The 23,711-nt window shown below is 42.1% G+C and overlaps 1 long non-coding RNA gene across 1 annotated transcript in view; it reads right to left on the bottom strand.

The window, feature by feature from the left end:
* LOC120404299 overlaps positions 1-19,405 on the bottom strand; it is a 38,174-nt gene extending 18,769 nt beyond the window's left edge. Inside the window, exons 1-2 of the long non-coding RNA XR_005597922.1 lie at positions 19,386-19,405; positions 14,464-14,507 (exon numbers count right to left, since the gene is read on the bottom strand). This is a non-coding gene — a long non-coding RNA (uncharacterized LOC120404299). The remainder of the gene's footprint in view (positions 1-14,463; positions 14,508-19,385) is intronic.
* Positions 19,406-23,711: the final 4,306 nt, after the last annotated feature.

Below are 23,711 nucleotides of genomic sequence, written 5' to 3'. Positions count from 1 at the left end.
CACTGAAAAATTATGATCTCCCTACAGGGACTTATGAGTTTGTGGTGGATATATGCATGTTAACCACTGTAATTATGAATTGTCTGCATCTCAGTAATGTACACATATGATACACAGACATTTTAATGATTTAAAATAGTGTTGAATTTGCATAGTTTAAAGATGTGTAGGCATTATAGCTGTTCTGCCAAAGGGTTAACATATGCAGGGGAGAAAAACTCTCTGAATGCTGCATGTTTATTTGATATCATTAATGCATTTTTAGAAAAATAGACACTTCAGTAACACAAATGCTGCTATTTATGTAGTAAAAGAAATTGACCTGGGGATGGGTCCAAAATACAAGATGAAATATTTTACACTTTGGATATTTTTGGAAACAAAATATATCTATACTGAACACCCAATAAATATTAAAAGCAAATGGACTGATGTTAGTGATATTTGAGGCTTTTTCTGGGAAAACTTTAATCAAATCAAACTTTTACCTTCTTTTATATGTAACCTCTCATGTTGCACATCCTAAGGTTCTGTGCAAAATAATGAACTGAACAATGCAAATATTTATGAATACACCAGGTCAAACAAAGCAAAGCCATGGGTTTGAAAGTGCCAGTATCATAACTCAACAAAGCCAAGAGATTCCAGAGGCAAAGGGTGCAGGCACATCTGCAAACCCCCAAAAAGGGCCAAAGAGGATGTCTGACTTTCACTTTATGCAGTGTTTATGGCAAAGATAAAACTTGTTCTGAAACTTTTTTGTATTGGATTTGTTTTCTCCAGGAAAGTTTAATTTAGTTTTGTCTTTTTTCTCAAGTTTGATGCTATTTTGCAAAAAATCTACTATGCATTCACAAAATAGTAAAGTGGGGTTTTCCCCCCCACCCATAAGATAATAGGCAAGTGATTGGGCTGGAGTACTCACTGGTTTCCCCTTTAGGTTTTATACCTTCCTCTGCATCATCCACTATTGGAGCGTGAATACTACTGGTTCTTCTGGAATATGCAATCCCATAATCTTAAAAGGAAGATTAGGAGCAGCATTGGCAATTCACTATCACAATACCATATCTTTATGATGGTAAGACACAGTGGCCAGCAAGGCAAATGAGACTAGATGGATTCTGATGTTGGGAGTAAATCCTCAGCCCTAAAATCACAGTTGAAAACAGATCCACAGGCACTGGATAGTGCCTTAAATTCCCTTTGACTGGAGCTCATCCGGGTGCACAGCGCCAGCATGGGGCCCTCCACATTGCTTCAACACCATGCTAATACTAACTGGAGAGTGGCTTCTGCCTTCCCTACATAGATTTATATTATTTTTCTTGCATTCATTGAAAGTCCTCATTGTGTCTTCAGTTGGTGAATTCTTTCACCCAACCCTTCCTTCTCTCACTTCCAGGAAATAGAAAAAGGTTGGAAGCAAGCAGGATGTATCCCTGCTTCTTCAGCCTTCACCCTATTCTTTTCCTCCCCTATGTCAGCGGGTCTCAAACGTCTTCAGATTGTCAATAATTGATTTCTTATGAGCTGATAGGAAAGGAGGCAGATGCTGAACCGATCAACCACCTCCTAGCCCAGATAGGAGGGTGGGGTACACACCAGGCCAAAGTAGGAAAGGGAAAAAACTGAGGAGGGGCATGTGGGAGATAAGCTGAAGACAAAGACTGATCCAAGAAAAGAGTGGAGATTGCAAGAAGATGAGACCTCCTGGCAGGGTGTGGAGACGGAGCATAAGTCCAAGTAGGGGTAGAAGTCCGCCATAGCCACAGCCCAATTTCATAACAACATGCTAATATATAATTTGCATTTATCCAACTTCTAATGTTCACCAATCAGTAGTGATTAGAACTGACCAAATAATTCACAATGAAGTTATTGAATGAATGTCACCTTTTTTCTGTTCACTATTTGTAAATGGACAGGATGCAAAATACTCACAGTTTCATACTTTGAAATTATTTGCATTTTCCTCGGTGAATTGTTCTGGGGCTGCAATTTGCTCTCAAACAGCACATTGCAAATATTTGCAGCTCATGCATATCTGGGTACATTAGTCACCCATCTGGGGAACACGAACAATGCCACATAGGAACATAAGAACGGACATACTGGGTCAGACCACCTACTCCAGTATCCTGTCTTCCAGCAGTGGCCAATGCCAGATGCTTCAGAGGGAATGAACTGAAATGAAAATTGAGTGATCCATGCCCGGTTGTTCAGCCCTAACTTCTGGCAATTAGCGGCAAAGGACAACCAGGGCATGGGATTGCATCCCTGACCATCTTGGCTAATGGCCATTGATGGCCCTATCCTCAATGAACTTTTTTTTAAAACCCAGTTATACTTTTGGCCTTCACAAAATCCTCTGGCAACACATTCCACAGCTTGACTGTGTGTCATGTGAAGAAGTAATTCCTTATGTTTGTTTTAAACCCACTGCCTATTAATTTCATTGGGTGACCCCTTGTTCTTGTCTTACATGAAGGGGTAGATAACTTCCTTATTCACTTTCTCCACACCAGTCATAATTTTATAGACCTCTATCATATCCCCTCACCTTTGTCGCCTCTTTTCTAAGCTGAACGGTCCTAGTCTTTTGAATCTCTCTTCATATAGAAGCTGTTCCATGCCTCCAATCATTTTTGTTTCCTTTCTTGATACTTTTTTCAATTCTAATCTATCTTTTTGGAGACGGGGCTCCCAGAACTGTACACAGTAATCAAGGTGGGCATAGCATGGATTTATATAGTGCCATTATGATACGACTCATATAACTAATCATAACAGTGTCAGTTGCAAACTGAGAATTTTACAGTTCACCAAATAATCAAGTGTTTGAGCTTTTTGTATTTGCACTTGAAAAGCTTGAGCCCACAAATGATCATAGAAAGAGAGCCCAAAAGAGCTGTGTATATCACGGAGTTGAAATTTGCTTTCCATTTTGGATGTATATATGTAACACATTTTTCCTACCATTTGCTCATCTGTATTAGTAACGTCAAAAAATTTCGTGGCCATGATTGATCAGCTCCCATGTTCTGGGGTATTTTCCCCCTCAAAATGACAGCACCCCCCCAGCAGCATGCTGGCCATTAGTTCAGTTTGAATCAGAGGGAAGAGCACCTCCTACAAGTCTCCACCACTCCACTTTCATTGTCTTTCAGCATCTGAGTTGCTATCAAATGTTTCCCATTCAAGTACTGATGAGGCCTGGCAACACCTAACTTACATGATTTGGCACAATCACAGTATCCTAAGTAGCAGCACTGCAGTGGTATGACTTAAATAGACCAGCAAATCAGAACGGGGTGTTCATTTCTGCTGTGTTGTAGATCACAACGCCAAAGATCAAATGCCTTTCAATGTCCAAGTAGTGCTACCAATGAGCTCACACAACATTGTTGCTCTGAGAGTCTGAGGCTTAGGCATTTAAAGATTCCAGATCTTAAAATCCAAATTGTGGAGAGGGAAAAATGCAGCGTATTCTTCAACTGTGAAAAGCAAGTCTTTGGTGGAAAAATGAGAGAAAATAGGAGATAAAAAAGAAAGGCTGCTTTGGGGATGGGTTTTGCGAGTTGGATCTGGCATCCTTTTGCCCCTTTGTTTAAAATCTTCATCAGAATTCTTTGACATACCGAGCATTTGTTCTAGTCTCTTTGGTGATGAAGTCCAAGCTGGTGGGAGCTGATGAAGACTAAGAGGGGTTTCCTGACACCCTGAATGAATCATTATGGATATATGACTCATGCGCTCTCAAGTTGTCATTACTTTTTTCATTTTTATTATGGTATTTTAAGAAGTGATGTAAAGTTCTACTAGCATATCACAGGAAAATGCCTTCTGCTTCCTTTAACTCACTGGGCTCCATTTGATGTTAGCACCATAGAAAGCAAGGCATGTAATCCTGGGGCATCTCCTCAAAAGGCAGAGTTTTGCGTACTTGTACACAAAAAGCATCTTTAGCTTTTAAAGTGTTCCTCTCCTAGAATCTCCAACCAAGGCCATTCTGCATAGTAAGGGAAAACTGAAGGTAAAGCTATTAGAGTTGCTGAGAGCAAAAGTTAAATTTGTTTTTGAACTGCCTATAAAACTAAAGTTCATATTCAAAGCTAGACAGCACGTTGTGAGGGATGATGGGTCACGGGGTGGGTGTTCCTAAGGCAAAATTTAAGTTGGTTCTTTTATTTTCAAAATCAACCAGGATCAGGTTATCAGTCTAACATAAGAAGCAGCAAAGAATCCTGTGGCACCTTATAGACTAACAGATGTTTTGCAGCATGAGCTTTCGTGGGTGAATACCCACTTCTTCGGATGCAAAACTAACATAGTTTCTCTTTCAAGCAGCAGCAGATAATTGAGAATTACTAGTCATACTGGCAAGCATTTTTTCAGGGGGCTGGGGGGATGTTAGGGGTAGGGGGTAGTGGATGTTAAATTTTCAGTGATGTATGCATAAGAAAGCTGATGCAAAATTACCAACATTACTACTGAGATAGTGTTTAGCTAATGCCCCAGGCATTATTCTGAAAAGGTATTCTGGATCCCTCTGCATTCATTTCACTGTGTGAATCTTCTGGTTTGATTTAGGAATGTGCTGCCCAGTTCCCATGTGCATTATTGCTTTAGTGTTTATTTTGGGAGGAAAAGTGAATGTATGGTTCACGCCTTAACCTTGTCAAGCTCCCCCCTTGCCAACTTGAATTGACACCGTACAAATGGTGAAAGGAAAGGCCACAGCCAAAATTAATCATAAACATTAACCATAAAATATTACTGTTGACCCTACTAAGGGGCAGACCTCTAGGAATAACATCCTGCTCCTTAAGAAAATAACATCCCTCTCCAACTGAGAGGAGCAGACGGTCTCGCCTATGCGTGACGGACATGCTGACCTCTGCCTCAGGGAGTAACATCCGATTCCAACTCCAGGAGTAACAGGCACTCCAGCTCTTAAGGGACAGAAGTTCTGCCCCAAACACAGACTTATATGTAAGCGTGGGCTGCCCCCATTTTATGCATAAAGAGGCTTCCCCTCTCCAGAGCCCCAAGACAAGGTCTCCTCTGTAGCGAGAGTCTGGCTAATGATGGAGGAAGAAAAATTAGAGCTGTCACTCACCCTTTTTCACCCTGGATGAAAACCTTGTGTGTTTTCTCTAGCACACACAGCAGTGTACAAATAATGTCTCCTTTGGAGAGAGCACGGTGTGTTACTCTCTCCATGGTATCCAATTAGAATCAACTCTCACCCTTGCCCCCTCAGCAGACAGCTAGGGAGACTCCTTACTCTTAAAGGAATAGTCCCCAAAAAAGCAGAAACATAACATCTACCCTATATGTAAATAACTACCATGCGCCATGCTGCCCAGCAGCAAATCAAATTAATACTAAATTACAAATGGCAAGAAACAATCCTGGAAATAGTATGTAACACCAGTGTCTGAGCTCAGCTCTGCGTGGAGAAGAAATGAGACCGGAAGAGAGGCTGCCTCCCTCTTCCAAGATCTGTTATTGGCAGACAGAAGAGAATGAATTTAAAATTGAAAATGACTAACTAGTAAGTATGGGAAGAAGTCTCCTCCATAGTTCAAAAATAGCTGGTAGAATAGCTAGAAATTATTTAGATGTGGAGATTAGGATCACTGTCTGTCTAGCTATGGTACTTGTATGTAAACTCCCGACCAGTATCATGATAGCTAACTGGTGAGATAGTATCTCACAATTTTTGGTATCGTTCTCCTCACAACATCCTCATGAGGGAGGGAAATACTGTTATTCCCATTTTAAAGACAGAAAACTTAGGCATAGAGAGAGTGACTTGCCCAAGGTCACACAGGAAGTCTGTAGTGGAACAACCGACTGGATTTGTATTCCAGTATATGTTGGTTGTGCTTGTGTTACTAACAATGTCAGGTTACAGCACAGAGCACAAGGATTGTTTATACTAATGCACAGGATTAAACCTTGGCACTAAAAATATTTACAGCTAGCACAGGTATCCAACTCTCACCTGGATTCACCCACTTATGTCATTACGCAGGAGGGATAAGCTAGAAGTAACACCAGGGCTTGACAAGCCCCTCCTCCCTGTAGCTGGAAATGTTCAGAGATGCCCATTATGCCCATTTTCCATACAAAACAACGTTATGCAGACAGTTCCTAGTATGATCAGTTGTGGAGGAGAAATTCAATCAGAAAACAGTGAAAGATCATTGATAATCATTTAAGACCCTATTAGATGCTCAAAAAGCCACAATCTCACAATTGCAGAAGAAGGCTGTGTTGGTTAAAAAACTGATCTGATTTAGAAGGGACGTGAAGGCAGCTATAAAAATAATATAACATATTGAAGAAAAGGGAAGTTACTAGCAATAAATATAAATCAGAAGTTAGGAATTGTAAAACATCGACAAGGGAAGCAAAGTGAAGCAAGATGAAATCTGTGGCCTGCAGAGTTAAGGACAATAAGAAGGCTTTTTAAATTATATTAGGAACAAAAAGAATTCTGGCAATGGTATTGTCTCATTAGGAGGTGGAGATGGTAGCATTAGTAAAAAAATAATGCAGAAAAGTCAGAAGTGTTCAGTAAATATTTCTGTTCTGCATTGGGGGAGGGGAAACAGATGATATAGTCTCATCGCTCTTAACATTCCATGAGTAACTCTGGAGGATGTTAAGCAGAAGCTACTAAAGTTAGAACATTTTTAAATCCTCAGGGCCTGATAACTTGCATCCAAGAGTTTTTAAAGAGCTGGCTGATGAGCTCACTGGTCATTAATGTTCTTATTTCACAAGTTTTGGAGCACTAGGAAAATTCCAAAAGATGGGGAAAAAGTTAATTTTGTGCCAATTTCTAAAAAGGGTAAACAGGATGATCCAAGTAAGTATAAGACTGTCAGCCTGATAACAATCATGGGCAAGATAATGGAGCAGGTGATATAGGACTTGATTAATAAAGATGTAAAGGAGGATAATGTAATTATTTTCCATAAATCCATGCTGGTTGGCATTAAAGCCTGTCAAACTAACTTGTTATCTGTTTTGATGAGAGTACAAGTCTGGTTGATAAAGGTAATCGTATTGCTATAATATACTTGTTCTTCTATAAAGTGTTTGACTTGGTACCACATGACATTTTGACTAAAAAACTAGAACAATATAAAATTAACCTGGCACACATTAAATGTATTAAAATCTGGCTAAATGATCAACCTCAAAATGTAATTGTAAATGGAGAATCATCATCATCAAGCAGGTATGTTTTCAGGAGGCTCTCACAGGGCTCAGTTCTTGGCCTACGCTATTTATGATGTTTATCAATGACCTAGAAGAAAATATAAAATCAACATGGATAAAATTTGCATAAGAAACAAAAATTGGGGTGGTGGTGAATATTGATGAGGGCAGGTCACTGATTCAGAGCAATCTGGATTGTTTGCTAAACTAGGCACAAACAATATGTGTTTTAATATGGTTAAATGTAAATGTGTGCATAGGAACAAAGAATGCAGGCCATACATACAGGATGGGGGAATCTATCCTGGGAAGCTGTGATGCTGAAAAAGATTTGGGAGTCATGGTGGATAATCAGCTGAACATGAGCTCCCAATGTAACCCTGTAACAAAAAGAGCTAATGAGATTCTGGGATGCATAAACAGGGAAATCTCAAGTAGGAATAGAGAGGATATTTTACCTCGGTATTTGGCATTGATGCGACTGCTGCTGGAATACTGTGTCCAGTTCTGGTGCCCACAATTCAAGAAGATGTTGCTAAATTGGAGAGGGTTTAGAGAAGAGCCACATGAATGATGAAAGGATTAGAAAACATGCTTTATAGTGATAGACTCAATGAGTTCAATCTAGTTAGTTTAGAGAGGGTTAAGGGGTGACTTTATTAGTCTGTCAGTATCTACATGGGGAACAAATATTTAATAATGGCTCTTCAATCTAGCAGAGCAAAGGAATAACACTGTCCAATGGCTGGAAGCTGAAGTTAGTCAAATGCAGACTGGAAATAAGGCATACGTTTTTGAGGGTGATTGACCATTGGAACAATTTGCCAAGGGTCTTGGTGGATTCTCTATCACTGGCAATTTTTAAATCAAGACTGTGTATTTTTTTCTAAAAACTATCCCATAGGGGTTATTTTGGAGAAGTTCTCTGATCTATGTTATACAAGAGGTCAGACTAATGTTCCTTTCTGGCCTTGGAATCTGTGAATTGTCCTGAGAATGCCGAGGTGGAAGCTAAAGTGATTGAGGGAGGTCTGACAGTGATACTGGCTAGGCAGAGGAGATAAGGAACAGCTGTTCTGAGGATTGTTAGCAAATGAGTTCCCTGTTGAGGTGGTGACTAAGTTTGTGAATCAGCAAGCTGGATTTGACTATCAGGAAGAAAATCTGCTGTCTCAGATTCAGTGAGAATCGTGTTAATTAAAGAAGGAGCTTCAGGCTAAGCAATCAGTCTAAATTAAATGGATTTCCCTCGATCTTGTATCTCAGAAATTTTGGCACATGCCAATGCTTTTGAACTTGCTGATTTCACCGAACACATGTGCCCTCAGTCAGGATCAAGCCCTTAGAAAGAAAGGCTGTGTAATAAATGACATTGTTACCTGCAAGCGGGAAAGAATGGCCATATCAAAAGGCAAACTCAGTCCAAGCTGCCAAGTAAAAAATATTTAAAATCCCAGCCAGTTGCCTCAACTCTTTATACTTTCAAGACAGATAGCGTGAGTACCAGGTAGTTTACAATGTATAGGTTTGGCTGAAACCATAAACACCAGCGTACTGTCTGTTTTTGTTTTGACTTCAAAGATACTACAGCAGTTTTCGTAAGGGCAGGTGTGTTCCCTGGTGTCTTGGGCCAAACTTTCTTTCCACTATTGCGCACCAGATGAAGCTGAATTTCAGTTGCAGTATGTATACATTGTATAGATGGTGATGTTCTTTGAGATGGAAGGTGTACAATATTTTATTATTAAAACAAAAAGTATAGTGTACAGTGATTGCACTTTAAATAATTCATCCATGTTGAGAGACAACCGGTCCCAGGAGAATTCCTTATTTTAATGTGGGCATTACCTCTAACCAGTGGATCCTTTGACATTAGTGAACTGGGTGTATGCCATGCGCTGCCCACAGTGATATTTAGTGTTATAAGATAACCTAGTGAATAGAAAACTTTACCTGTATACACCTAAGTGCTTAAAGAAAGCAATCATCCTGCAGTGCAGTACTGCTATGGGATTGGTGAGTACCTGTATACTATTTTAAACTTTATTCATTTGATTGTATTCTAATTCTTTGAGAATTGGTATTCCATTGATAAGTTTAACTCTTAGGCCTGGTCTACAGTACGCGTTTAAACCGGTTTTAGGAGCATTAAACCGCTTTAACGCCACACCCATCCACACTAAGAGGGCCCTTTATGTCGGTATAAAGGGCTCTTCTGTACTCCTCCCTAACGAGAGGAGTAGCGCTAATATCGGTATTACCATATTGGATTAGGGTTAGTGTGGCCACATATCGACGGTATTGGCCTCCGGGCGGTATCCCACAGTGCACCACTGACCGCTCTGGACAGCAATCTGAACTCGGATGCAGTGGCCAGGTAGACAGGAAAAGCCCCACGAACTTTTGAATATTTCCTGTTTGCCCAGCGTGGAGCTCCGATCAGCATGTGTGGTGATGCAGTTAAAAATCAAAATAAAGAAAGAGCTCCCACATGGACCATGCGGATGTGATCGCTGTAAGGGCAGGCAAATCTGTTTTATCAGCGCTCCGTTACAGAAGACGAATTAAAAAACATTTTTAAAAAATCTCCAGACAGACGCCATAGCAGGGACTCAGCGCACTGCTGCGTGACAAGCGTAATGGAAAGCCAAGGAATCAAATGGACGCTCATGGACTGGAGGACTCAAGCTATCCCACAGTTCCTGCAGTCTCTCTGAAAAGCATTTGCATTCTTGGCTGAGCTCCAAATGCTTCTAGGGTCAAACACAGTGTCCACGGTGGGTCAGGGCATAGCTCGGCAATTTACGCACCCCCCACCCACCCCCAGAAATGAAAGGGAAAACAATCCTCTCTTGACTCTTTTACATGTCACCCTATCTTTACTGAATGCCGCAGATAGACGTGATGCTGCAGCACTGAACACCAACATCCTTGCTCCCACCCCCGCCATGGGTGGCTGATGGTGCAAAATGACTGGTACCCGTCCTCATCATCAGCCTATTGGCACATGGGGCAGTGCAAAAGGGCTGGTAACCATGCTGATTAGCATCTGTCAGGTCAATCAAGGGCACCTGGCCCTAATTTTTCCTGGTAGATGGTGCAGTATGGCTGATAACCATCGTCATCATAGCAACAGGGGGCTGAGCTCTGTCAGCCCCCACCCTTCATGTGTAAAAAAAAGATTCAATTGCCCCTGGACTAGCAGAGGGATGCTGGGCTCCTCTCCTCCACACTCCTTACTGTCCTGTCTGGACTATCATAGCAGCTGGAGGCTGCCTTCCACTCATTTCTCACTAACAAGTCAGTGTGTCTTATTCCTGCATTCTTTATTACTTCATCACACAAGTGGGGGGACAATGCTACGGTAGCCCAGGAAGGCTGGGGGAAGAACGGAATCAACAGGTAGGGTTGTTGCAGGAGCACCCCCTGTGAATAGCATACAGCTCATAATTTCTGCAGGATCTGACACAGAGCAGCTGTGGTCTCTGATACAGTGGTTCTCTAGTACACTTGCCCATATTCTAGGCAGGACTGATTCTATTTTTAGATACCAAAAAGGGGGGATTGACTCAGGGAGTCATTCCCAATTTTGGCTTTTGCGCCCCTGGCTAAGAGCAGCCAGGGGCACTTATGACAGCAGCAAATGGTGCAAAATGACTGGTAGCCATGATCATCTTTTTATCAATTTATGGATTGGTAGATGGTGCAGTATGGCTGGTAACCATCTCTGCTGTCATGCAAAAGCAAAAGCATGCCGCTGTGTAGCGCTGCTGAATCGCCTCTGTCAGCGGCATCTAGTACACATACGGTGACAGTCACAAAAGGCAAAACAGGCTCCATGATTGCCATGCTATGGCATCTGCCAGGGCAATCCAGGGAAAAAAGGCGCGAAATGCTTGTCTGCCGTTGCTTTCCCAGAGGAAGGAGTGACTGAAGACATTTACCCAGAACCACCCGCGACAATGATTTTTGCCCCATCAGGCACTGGGATCTCAACCCGGAAATTCCAAGGGGCGGGGGAGGCTGCGGGAAATATGGGATAGCTACGGAATAGCTACCCACAGTGCAACGCTCCAGAAGTCAATGCTAGCCTCGGACCGTGGACGCACACCACTGATTTAATGTGTTTAGTGTGGCCGCGCGCACTCAATTTTATACAATCTGTTTTACAAAACCGGTTTATGCAAATTCGGAATAGTCCCGTAGTGTAGACGTACCCTCTGTTAACTTAGTTAACTAGAAGCAGCAAAGAATCAAGTCTTGCATCCGAAGAAGTGGGTATTCACCCACGAAAGCTCATGCTGCAAAACGTCTGTTAGTCTATAAGGTGCCACAGGATTCTTTGCTGCTTCTACAGAACCAGACTAACACGGCTACCCCTCTGATTCTTAGTTAACTGGAATTTTTGACTAACTAGCACCCCCAGCCCCCCAGCATGCCAGATAACAAAGCTTTAACTGTATATTGATCTCAATTACAACACAGAATACAAAATGTACAGTGCTCAGCTTATATTTATTTTATTACAAATATTTGCACTGTAAAAAAAACTGAAAAATACAATTTCTTTTATTTCCCCATTACAAGTACTGTAGTGCAATCTCTTTATCATGAAAGCTGAACTTACAAATATAGAACTATGTACGAAAAACCCTGCATTCAAAAATAAAACACTGTAAAACTTTAGAGTCTACAAATCCACTTAGTCCTTCTTCTTGTTCAGACAATCACTCAGACAAACAAGTTTGTTTACATTTGCAGGAGATGTCATCTGGAAGCGAGAACAGGCATTTGCATGGCACTGTTGTAGCCGGTGTCGCAAGATATTTACGTGCCAGATACGCTAAAGATTCCTATGTCCTTTCATGCTTCACCCACCATTCCAGAGGACATGCATCAATGCTGATGACAAGTTCTGCTCACTAATGATTTGGGACCAATGCATGTTCATTTTCGACATCTGAGTCAGATGCCATCAGCAGAAGATTGATTTTCTTTTTTGGTGGTTCGGGTTCTGTAGTTTCCGCATTGGCGTGTTGCTCTTTTAAGACATCTGAAAGCATGCTCCACACCTCAGCCCTCTCAGATTTTGGAAGGCACTTCAGATTCTTAAACCTTGGGTCAAGTGCTGTATCTATCTTTAGAAATCTCACATTGGTACCACCTTTGCATTTTGTCAGATCTGCAGTGAAAGTGTTATTAAAACGAACATGTGCTGGGTCATCATCTGAGACTGCCATAACATGAAATATATGGCAAAATGTGGGTAAAACAGAGCAGGAGACATACAATTCTCCCCCAAGGAGTTCAGTCACAAATTTAATTAATGCATTATTTTTTTAATGAGCATCATCAGCATGGAAGCATGTCCTCTGGAATGGTGTCCAAAGCATGAAGTTGGCATACGAATGTTTAGCATAATAAATGCTGGAGCTTCAATAAGTGCACAAGATAAATGATGCTCACTGAATGTATAGCTTTTCAGTATTCTTTATCATCATTCAGTGTGTGTTTCTGTGCCTTATTTTACCACATACCATCCAAATCATGAACTGAATACAGACTGTTTCCTCAGAGGCTTTTTTTAATGGTGATCAGCATGGGTTTATGGAAAATAGATCGTGTCAAACATTGTAAATAAGAAGTGGGCAGCATTATCTTCCGTAAATGTAAACAAACTTGTTTGTCATAGCAATTGGCTGAACAACAAGTAGGACTAGTAGGCTCTAAAGTTTTACATTGTTTTGTTTTAAGTGCAGTTACATAACAAAAAAAAATCCACATTTATAAGTTGCACTTTCACGATAAAGAGATTGCACTACAGTACTTGTATGAAGTGAATTGAGAAGTACTATTTCTTTTCTTTATCATTTTTAAAGTGCAAATATTTGTAAACAAAAACAATAATATAAAGTGAGCACTGTGCACTTTGTATTCTGTGTTGTAATTGAAATAAAAATATTTGAATATATAGAAAAACATCCAAAAATATTCAATACATTTCAATTGTGATTCTATTGTTTAGAACTGCAATTAATCGTGAATAATTTTTTTAGTTAATTGTGATTAATCAACAGCCCTAATTAAAACCATTGTGTGGCAGTGGCATTTGTTATTTTACAGCACCCATGAGCATATTAGCCACTTCACAGAAAACACAGAAACATAACTGCTTGCCCCAAAGAACTTACAGGCTAAGGTTCAGATCTTCTGTCTCTTCATTGTATGTTTGCCCAGTGCTTAACACAATGGGGCCTGGCCTCAATACAGATAATAAACAAAAGATCCTGCAAGTGACTCAGCACCCCTTCGTGGATCCTTTTGCCCTTAATTTGCTCCAGCCCTTAACTAGACATGACACAAGTGAGGGTGACAAAGAGCTGGGAGGTAGGGAGGGCAAGGGTTACTGCAATACCCTCATCTCGTTACTCACTTGGAGGTATGTGCATCGACAGGTGGGGTTTGCTTTATGTATAAAAATTAAGTGAGTTAAAAAATTGACTCACTTGTGGGTTCGCAGAAGGGATTTAAATGAAAACAGTGCAGGATAGTGTCTTATAGCAAAAAAATACTTTGTAGTTTCCCTTGTCCCCTCCTCTACTTTCAAATCCGTTTCTAATGGGGGTGTTATAAAGACAGTAGTAAAAGTTTATAGATGAAATCCTGGCCCCATTGAAATCAATGGGAGTTTTGCCATTGACTTCAATGGGACCAGGATTTCACCCTATATAGATAACCCAGATTCAGATCTGACCCACCAGCTGCTTTTTACTGGCAAGCACAATACAACATTTTTCACAATGTGTATAGGGGCCTATTCCAATAATGATACCAACACATCACTCCTATTACTGATACGAGGAACGGACACTTTATCACAATAGAGTACACCCCATATAGATGCCCATTGTTTATTTGAAAATAGTATCTGACTCTCAGATTCCTTCCCTCCTGCTCTGCATCTCTCTTGCCACTGACCCCCATTGTCTTCTGCTTCCCATCCTGCTCTGTGAAATAGAGAAATCAATTTATGTCCACTGACAACCACACAAGCCAAGGCGGCACCATGTGTTTGTACAGAATAAAATTTTAGACTAAAACCATTCCCTGCTGTGGGCCTCTTCTATTACACTAGACACGTGAGCACACCTTTCAAGCATGGACAAAGGCTGGCCTTACAAAAAGTTTTCAAAATCAGGTAACTGAATATGGTTGGAACCTTACCATGCCTTGTGACTTAGCTTTCCAGCCTGTTCAGACATCCTCTCCTATGAAAACATATGCAGTGTATTAATGTCAAGGGCAGAAGATAGAGGATACCTTGAAATGATCTGTATGATGTGTAAACTTAACTGTAGCAGTAATATGTCAGACCACATTTAAGGAATTCTGTGCCAAGAGTTCTGAAGAGGATTCAGAAGATGAGGCAAGAAGGTTAATTTTGCATCTGTGTGGACCTTCATATGGGAGAGGTTCCTTGACTTGACCCTGCTCATTCTTGAGGGAAGGTGACTTGGAACCCTTGTTATTCTGCTTAGCAATATGATAGAATTATAAGGAACATCTGTTGCCACACATCCACTGTGCAATGTATTAATGCTTCCTATGGAAATTAAATCATTACTTCATGAACATGAAAAGTTTTCCTCTGCTTGTTAAACTAGTATCCCTGCAGGATGTAAACAGGATGTTGTTTCTTACAGTGGCCTTCCACACTGCCAGTGTCATACATGACATTTTCGCAAGATAGCTGCTGCCATCAGTAGGCTCAGCAATGCTAGTTCTATTGTTAGCTTAGTCCTGGTGAGAATTAGCTCTTACCTTTTGGAATTTAAAGCTATGGCTACAATTTAGTTAAACACTCATGGCAGGCCTGTGTCAGCTGACTCAGGCTTAGGCTACAGGGCTGTTTCATTGTGATGTAGATGTTTGGGCTCAGACTGGAGCCCAAGCCAGAATGGCTACACCGCGATTAAACAGCCCCAGAGCCTGAGCCTTGTGAGCCCGTCAGCTGACACGGGTCAGCCACAGGTGTTTAATTGCACTGTAGGCATACCCTCAGACTACTGGGCTGAGCAAAGCTAAGACAGCTGTCTTTTAGACATCACATGTGTATCTAAGGGAGAGAGCTTTCTGGAGTGTGCCAGTGGGAATTATGATTGGAAGCTCAGGCTGCCTGTCAGGAAGGGTGTCTGGGTTTTCCTACTGAGTCAGTGTGGGCATGTCTACACCGCGTAGTAAGCCGGGGATGTGTGACCCACACCTGCAGACTGTTTCCAAGCCCATGCTTGACCATTCACACAGGAAACCTGGGCCTCACAACTGCGCTGGCATGGCCATACTGCACTACGCAGGCCTTAGAGCTTCAACTTCTGTGAGCATGTGCCATTGTATCCCAAGATTCCTAATGCCCTAGTCAGCTGTAGCCACTTGGGCGTTGTTCATAGTGGGGTGTGGAAGCACTTTCCTGTTCATTCCAGGGGAGCTAACCAGAAGTGGTTTGGGTGTTTTTTTAGCCCAGCAACACCTCCAGCCAAGCCAGATGCTCCCATCAGCTGGCCCTATCAACATGGATCTGGTGCACGTGGAAGAACTTCTACACCTCATGCTGCCAGTCCTATTTTCGGAATCAGGCAGAGCATCTGCCAGATGCTGGTGGACATTTTGGCAGTAGTTTTTGACATGCTGAAGGCACCTCCCAGAGAAAGGGTACAGACATGCCAGCCAGGATCCAGCAGATGCTGTTCACGCCTGTTGCCTTTGCCTGAGATTACCCCCTAGGCAGACTGGCACCTATGGAGCAGGGTCACAAGCACATGCTGGTGGGATCCCATTGTCATGCAGACCTGGGATGACCAGCAGTGGGTCCAGAAATTTTGCATGAAAAAGCAGATGTTTGTGGAGGTTTGTGATCAGCTTGCCCCAACCTTCTGGTGCCACAACACCCACATAAAGGTGGCCATGCTGGTTCAGAAGTAGGTTGCTATAGACATCTGGAAGCTGGCTAACCCAGACTTCTACAGGTCTATGACTAACCAGTTTGGAGTTGGCAAATCAACTGTGAGGGTTGTTATGGTGGAGGTTTGTGAGGCCATCAGGACAGAGATGTACCCAAAGGTGGTGAGCATTAAAAATGTTCCTGAAACCATTGCTGGCTTTCTGAGACTGGGCTGCACCTGGGCCATTGATGGGACTTGTGCCTATAATTTGCCCTCTGCCAGGAGCACATGAGTACACAAACTGCAAAGGGGTCTACTTCTCCAACATTATGCAGGCCTAGTCAACCACAGCCAAGCATGATGAGAGGTAGGTATAAATATGCAGGCAAGAATCAGTCTAGAGATAATGAGGTTAGTTCAGTCAGGGAGGATGAGGCCCTCTTCTAGCAGTTGAGGTGTGAACACCAAGGAAGGAGAAACTGCTTTTGTAGTTGGCAAGCCATTCACAGTCTTTGTTTAATCCTGAGCTGATGGTGTCAAATTTGCAAATGAACTGAAGCTCAGCAGTTTCTCTTTGAAGTCTGGTCCTGAAGTTTTTTTGCTGCAAGATGGCTACCTTTAAATCTGCTATTGTGTGTCCAGGGAGATAGAACTGTTCCCCTATAGGTTTTTGTATATTGCCATTCCTAATATGTGACTTGTGTCCATTTATCCTTTTACATAGGGACTGTCCAGTTTGGCCGATGTACATAGCAGAAGGACATTGCTGGTACATGATGGCGTATATTACATTGGTGGATGTGCAAGTGAATGAACCAGTGATGTTGTGGCTGATCTGGTTAGGCCCTGTGATGGTGTCGCAGAGTTGGCATCGAGGTTTGTTGCATAGATTGGTTCCTGAGTTAGAGTTACTATGGTGCGGTGTGTAGTTGCTGGTGAGAATATGCTTAAGGTTGGCAGGTTGTCTGTGGGCGAGGAATGGCCTGCCTCCCAAGGCCTGTGAAAGTGTGGGATCGTTGTCCAGGATGGGTTGTAGATCACTGATGATGCGTTGGAGAAGTTTTAGCTGAGGACTGTAGGTGATGGCCAATGGAGTTCTGTTGGTTTCTTTCTTGGGCTTGTCTTGCAGCTTCTGGGTACACTTCTGGCTCTGTTGATTTGTTTCCTTATTTCCTCATGCAGGTATCATAGTTTTGAGAATGGTTGGTGAAGATCTTGTAGCTGTTGTTTTCTGTCTGAGGGGTTGGAGCAAATGCGGTTGTACCTCAGCGCTTGGCTGTAGACAGTGGATCATGTGGTGTGTCTGGGATGGAAGCTGGAGGCCTGAAGGTAGGCATAGCAGTCGGTGCGTTTTCGATATAGGGTGGTGTTGACATGATTGTCACTTATTTGTATCGTGGTGTCTAGGAAGTGGACCTCCCGTGTAGATTGGTCCTGGCTGAGGTTGATGGTGGGGTGGAAGCTGTTGAAATTGTGGTGGAATTTGTCACTTTTATCTTCACAAAGAAGCCGGAACACTATTCCCACCAAATGACATTGTTATAAATGGAGTCACTGTCCCCACTGTTATTCAGTGGGCTCCCGCTCCCCCCCCTGGTGCCATGGCTTATGAAACGGTACCCTAATTTCAGAAGACCTGGAAAAAGAAGAGTCGACTACACGCTGCATAGCTGTAGAATGGCAGAGGCATGTGCATTTGGCAGATTGACATCCTATTGGCATTGCCTTCAAAACAGTTTGGATGCCAGTATTGTCAAACAGTCTGCTTTATTGTGGCCTGCTGTGTTCTGCACAATGTATGCACAGAGATGGGCTGGATTTCTGAACCAATACGAACACCCAAACAGTGCCTTTCTTGGCTGGCACCGGAGCCACACATGCAACAGAACTCAGGGATGCTTTGTGCGCCCACAGACTGTGTCTGCACAGCCCAAGGCATGAGGGGGAATGCACCAGTATTTGAAGTTGTGCTCTGTATGGGTGTGGGGCAGCTGTGGCTAGGTCGGTATTATGAATTTTGTAAAAAACTTTCCTGAAGTGTCTGGAGGTGTGTTATGCATTTTATAAATACTGGCCATGTAGTACAATTCAGTTTATGGCTTACTCTGATGACTGCTTTTAAATGTTTATGAAATTAATTGCGACTGGGCATGTGATGATCTTTAATAAAGTTTTTGCCACTTTTAACATTGCATAGAATCAAATTTGTAACTGTAGCCTTGTATGCAAAGTCAACACATGTTTTTACATACCAGCATAAGAATCAGAAATGCAGACCAGCTGCTGTCAAAACATATAACACAGAAACCAAACTCAGCACCAAACCAGTGAAAGGTGCATGTTACCAAATGACATGGACAACTATTTCTGGGTTTTTCCTGGCCCTCTGTTCTCCTTTGCCTTTCTGGTGCATTTTACATGTGTTGGGCACAACTGCATTGGAGTGGATGAAATCACAGGATACAGTTGTCTGTGCTGTGTGCTGTTGTTCCTTGCCTGTGACATTGTCCAGACTTGCCCAAAAGCTGCATAGTCTGCAGAACATGATAGTATGGAGGGGACTCAGGAGGGGGGGCTGGCGCAGGCACTGATGGTGGCAGTTGGGCCTGCAGTCTGGTAGCCATGAGTGCTAGTAATGACTTTCTTTTGCTCCCTTCACCTGCAGTCATGCTCCATGAATCTCTCCACCGGTTTCCCCTTGGCCTATGCATAAGGTTGCCAACTTTCTAATTTTTGAAAACTGGACCCCCACCCTGCCTCACCTCTTCCCCTGAGGTCCGGCCTCTGCTCTGCCTCTTCCCCCATCACTCACTGCTCTTCCTGTCGCTCGATCCTCTCTACCTCCCTCCCCGTCGGCTGGGCTCCCTCTGCTCTGGGGCTGGGACTGGAGCTGCATCCTGAGGTGGAGCCTGCTGCCTGCCCACATGATGCAGGTAGGAGGGACTGGCATGGGTTGATGACCCAGCACCTTCCCTCTCCCTCTCCCCCCTGCCCACAATAACCAGACTCTTGGTGTACAGTCAGAACATCTGACTGGACACTTCCAGGTCCCTTTTTTTACTAGACTTTCCAGATGAAAACCAGACACCTGACAACTCTACCTGTGCAGCCTCTCTCTCTCTCCACCCTTTTTGCAGCCTTATCCTAATATTCAGTCTATTTGTTCTGGACCTCCATCTTGCTGACTCATTTTCTCTAGAATCTCACCTATCAGCTCATCTCGGACTTTTTCTCCTTGCCCTCAGTAAGTGGGTCTGTTCCCACAGGGTCCTGGTGCCATGTGTTTGCCTTGCCTAGGTGGAAGGACCTTGAAAAGAAAGTGAAAGAGCACATTATTGTCTGACCATGATAAAAAAAAATTCACATTTTCCACTGTATCAAAGGATAATTCAAAGGTGATACATTTGATCAATGGGCTTTATTTTATTCACACACAAAAACACTGGCCCCATTAGACATCCTTTGGAGCACCACTGAAAGCCATTGTGGTTAAAAAAACACACACAAAATTCAGTTGAAATGATTGCTATACCCCACTTCATATTTTCTGGGCAAAGCGGGGCTTATGGGGGTCTAATCATTAGCCCTCGTTTTTCAATCTTTTCAGGCCTGTTTCAAAAAACTATGTGGGCCCCATCTCATCTGGGACCATGAATATTGAAATGTATTTATCATAATTGTATGGTTACTGCCTGGTGTCAGTACCGGGCAGAGTTAAGATTGTTTGAAGGGTGCATTCCCACACATTACTACGTATGGCTTTCTTTTAAATTTAATCTTACCTCAGAATCTCCAGGGTTTGTAGTTCTTGTTTTTGAGATATTGATGACATAACTGTAATGCTCTTATATCCTTAAATTACTACTATGTACTCTCCATCGTACCTTCATCTTAAACTATTTTTTGTCTTGGAATAGATATATATAGTCTTGGAATATATAACCATAGTCCAATTGCTCTTTCTATATATAGAGAGAGAAAGAGCAATTGGACTATGGTTGTATATTATAATTATAAATTATATAACTATATTATGCATATTCTTAAATGCCTATATTATATTTCATATATACGGAGTGAGAGTCAAACATTTGATTAAAGCATTTTTTGTGTGTGGAAGGTGGATTCTGGTTTTCAAAGCCTTGTGTACTTTATGTACGTGGTATAGGTTTCTATCTAGGTAATTACAATTAGTACCAAAGTAGAAGGATAACTGAACCTCTGCTTAAGATTTGAAGGTCCCTCAGGAAACAGATGGCAGGGAGAACTGTATATTTCCATATTTTATTGTTTAATTTGTTTTAATTCCAAATGTATGAGGAGGTTAGACTTGGATTACGAAATTAGATCTGTCAAAGAAAAAGAAAAATATAACTAGATGTACAATGGAAACAACTCCCTAAATGGATTTAAAAATCCTATGGTAGGTAATCTGATCTAATTTTTGCAGAAAGGCGAATGCCAGATGTTTGCTCCACTTTGATCTTAATAACACTTTAGGCTGCAGACAATAAGATTGGTTTTAAATTTATTGGCTCTTTGATTTCTACATTCTAATGCTTTTTAAATTCTTTACACAAGACAGATCTATATATAGGCAACTGGGGTGGCATCAGAAGTGTCAAATGCTTAAGACATTTATGAAAAGCTCTGCACGGAACCCTGTTTGGGCTTCTATGTATCGAAACAAAACAAAACTTTATAATACAAAGAAAAGTGACTATGGCTTGCACAAAGTGTTTTTTTATGTGAAGCTCTGAGTGTGGCACAGCTCCTTGTAGAACTTTCAACTTGCCAAAATATTAATAAAACTAAAACAATTATTAAAGCAACATTAAGCAGGAGGTGTTCTTGCATGTGGCATACAGTCTAGTGTAGATATTGAATCTCACCATACTGTTGTGTTAAAAATTCTTTGTGTGTTCTAATGGCTAGTGTATTTTAAAAGGAGTGGTGCCATTGAGTGCTTTGAGAAATCATAATGTATGACTGGTCTTCCACTGAAATTGGATTTTCTCCCAGTCTAATGAAGCTGCTGATTTGCAAACATAGGTTGAACTGAAACCCAGGCTGATTTTTGATTGTCCTTGTGGTTCTAGCCAAACATTTTATATAGCTTTAAGTCAATTATCAGTGAAAGCATATGGGAGACCATGATAGGGTAAAATTCTTTCCTTGAGACTGAAATGAGCTGGATTTCTGAAAGGTATAAATCACAGGATATGTCTACACAGCACACAAAGCCTGGACTCTGACAGGTTTAAGTGCAAACCTCCCTTGCAGACACAGAGAAATCAGTCTGCCTTGGGCCAGGAACTCCTCTGGACTCAGGCCCATGGAGCCTGCTGGGGGGGAAGAGATCAGAGCCTGAGCCCCATTGTGACCATGGTCAAAGTCCAGGCATGTTGCAGTGTGGATGCAGCTCGGATGCAAGTCTGGGTATCCAGACTCAGGTCCGGAGAGTCTGCCAACACTATCCCACAAGCTCCTTGAGCTGAGCTTCCCAGATATTCCATTCCAAAACTTCTTACCTGCTGCCCAGGAACCAGCAGCAACCTCCTGGTTCAAATGCAGCTGCTCTGTATTTAACCCTTCATTTCTAGGCAGACTGTTCAACTGGAAACACAGTTAACCCTCCCATGTATTAGTATGACCAGCATTGCCTGCATCAAGCATGCTGCTAGCTGGCCAGAGGAACGCAGCTGTGGTGTGGGGTGTGGTGAGCAAGACTTTCAACTTCAGCAAGAGCACAAGAAATGACCATGTCTACAAAACTATATTCCAGTGGCTGGCTGTGTTGGGGATTGACCAGACAGCAACACAATGCAAAGAGCAAATCAAGCAGCTGAAGACAGCCTACTGCAAAGTCAAAGCTTCTAACAGCACTCTGGCAACTCCCTGTCTTCCTGCCACTTGTACAAGGAATGCACCTGGGTTCTGGGAATTCTAGAAATCACTGAGTCCATAGTGATTCATGACAATCTGCCGAGTGGGGATGGCACCCTTATAGTCCTCCCTTCTCCCTGTAACAAGCACTGCCAGAGAGCAGCCAGTTGTAGGATGACCACCTGTCCCTTATTTTAAAGGACCATCCCTTATTGCATTGATTTGTCCCTTAGGGGGACCATCTATCCCTTATTTTAAGATGTATTGAAATGTATTAAAACTAGTAAGTACTATTTTAAACATTACATTGAAGCTTATGATAATTGCATTAAATATTTGAGGGCAGTAGAAATGTTCACTTGAGAGAAAAATGGTGAAATGGTGTTTTGCCCCTTATTTTTCATGTAGCTTTCCCTTATTTCCATCCAACAAAGGCAGTCACCCTAGCCAGTTGCTGAATAAAGGACAAGAAGTGACCTGCTGCTGAGGCTGGTAACTGAAGCGGCTATGCCACCGCGGCACCTACAGCACATTCTAAGGCTGTACTCAGAGGAGCTGTTTGGGGATGACCCTGGGGAGCTGTCTGCCGCAGACCAGCATCAGAGTACGCATTGGAGCCAGAGCTTGGTACATTTCTGACGCCATGCTTATTATTAATGTATGGATGGGAGGGATTTCCAGTTTATGGCCTATTAAGTTACTAATACGAGCCGAGGGGTTGGTGTGCTTCCATTCATGGCAGAACCCACAGCATTCCTCTAGCGTCCTCCATCCCTTCCCCTCCCCGCCCGAAGCCACATGGGATTCAAAATGGATACCATGAAATGAGGAACTTAAACAAGCACTTATCATTAAATGTTCACTGATTGTTATAAGAGTAGCTTGGAGCTCCACAGTTAACAGCCTCATGTTCTCCTCAGGTCCCTTCCAACCCTAATAATCTATGATTCTATGTACCCCCTCCATCTAATACAGTACACCTGATAAATCAACCAGGTCTGCATTGTCCTGGGCTATAATCTATGTAAAAAAAAAACTCTGTTGTTTCAAATTGTTTTCCTCCTGGTGTCACTACTGATATTACTAGAGAGAGAGATATTAGATATAGATAAAAATTATAACACAGAAAGAGATATTATTTAACCTTTGTACTTTTGATCTGTCTTAATATGCATTGGAATATAACAGTTCTCATAAGGCATGCTTTAAAAAGGAAATGCAAACATGATCACGTAGAATTGTCTCTGCTGAATATTAAATGGGAGCCAGTGTCAATTATCTGCCTAATTCATCCCCAAACTATGCAAGTTACATCTTTATCACAGCAAGGAGGGGTTATAGCTTATTGCAACTTTGAAGGGTTTTTTTTTAATGTGAACCCAAGAATTCTCCTTTTATGTCAATATGTGGTTTGTTCATCACATCTTGTTCTTACAGTCACTTAAAAGGGCCAGGTTATGAATTTTGTTTCCAATAATTTAGGAAAATAATTGAAGCATGATTGAATGACAATTAAAAATCCAGAACTTCTCCCTATAATCACAGTAAAAGCTAGGAGAGGAATCCAGGCAGCCACAAGCCACACACTGTCTTTGGGAGAACCTTATCAAAGTCACCAGACATATTCCCAGACAGCAAACACAGTAC

This window comes from Mauremys reevesii, linkage group 4 (assembly GCF_016161935.1).
Source record: "Mauremys reevesii isolate NIE-2019 linkage group 4, ASM1616193v1, whole genome shotgun sequence".
In the NCBI taxonomy this organism is placed as follows: domain Eukaryota; kingdom Metazoa; phylum Chordata; order Testudines; family Geoemydidae; genus Mauremys; species Mauremys reevesii.
Note: the sequence above shows the minus strand (reverse complement) of the source record. Positions and strands in the feature narration are given on the sequence as shown.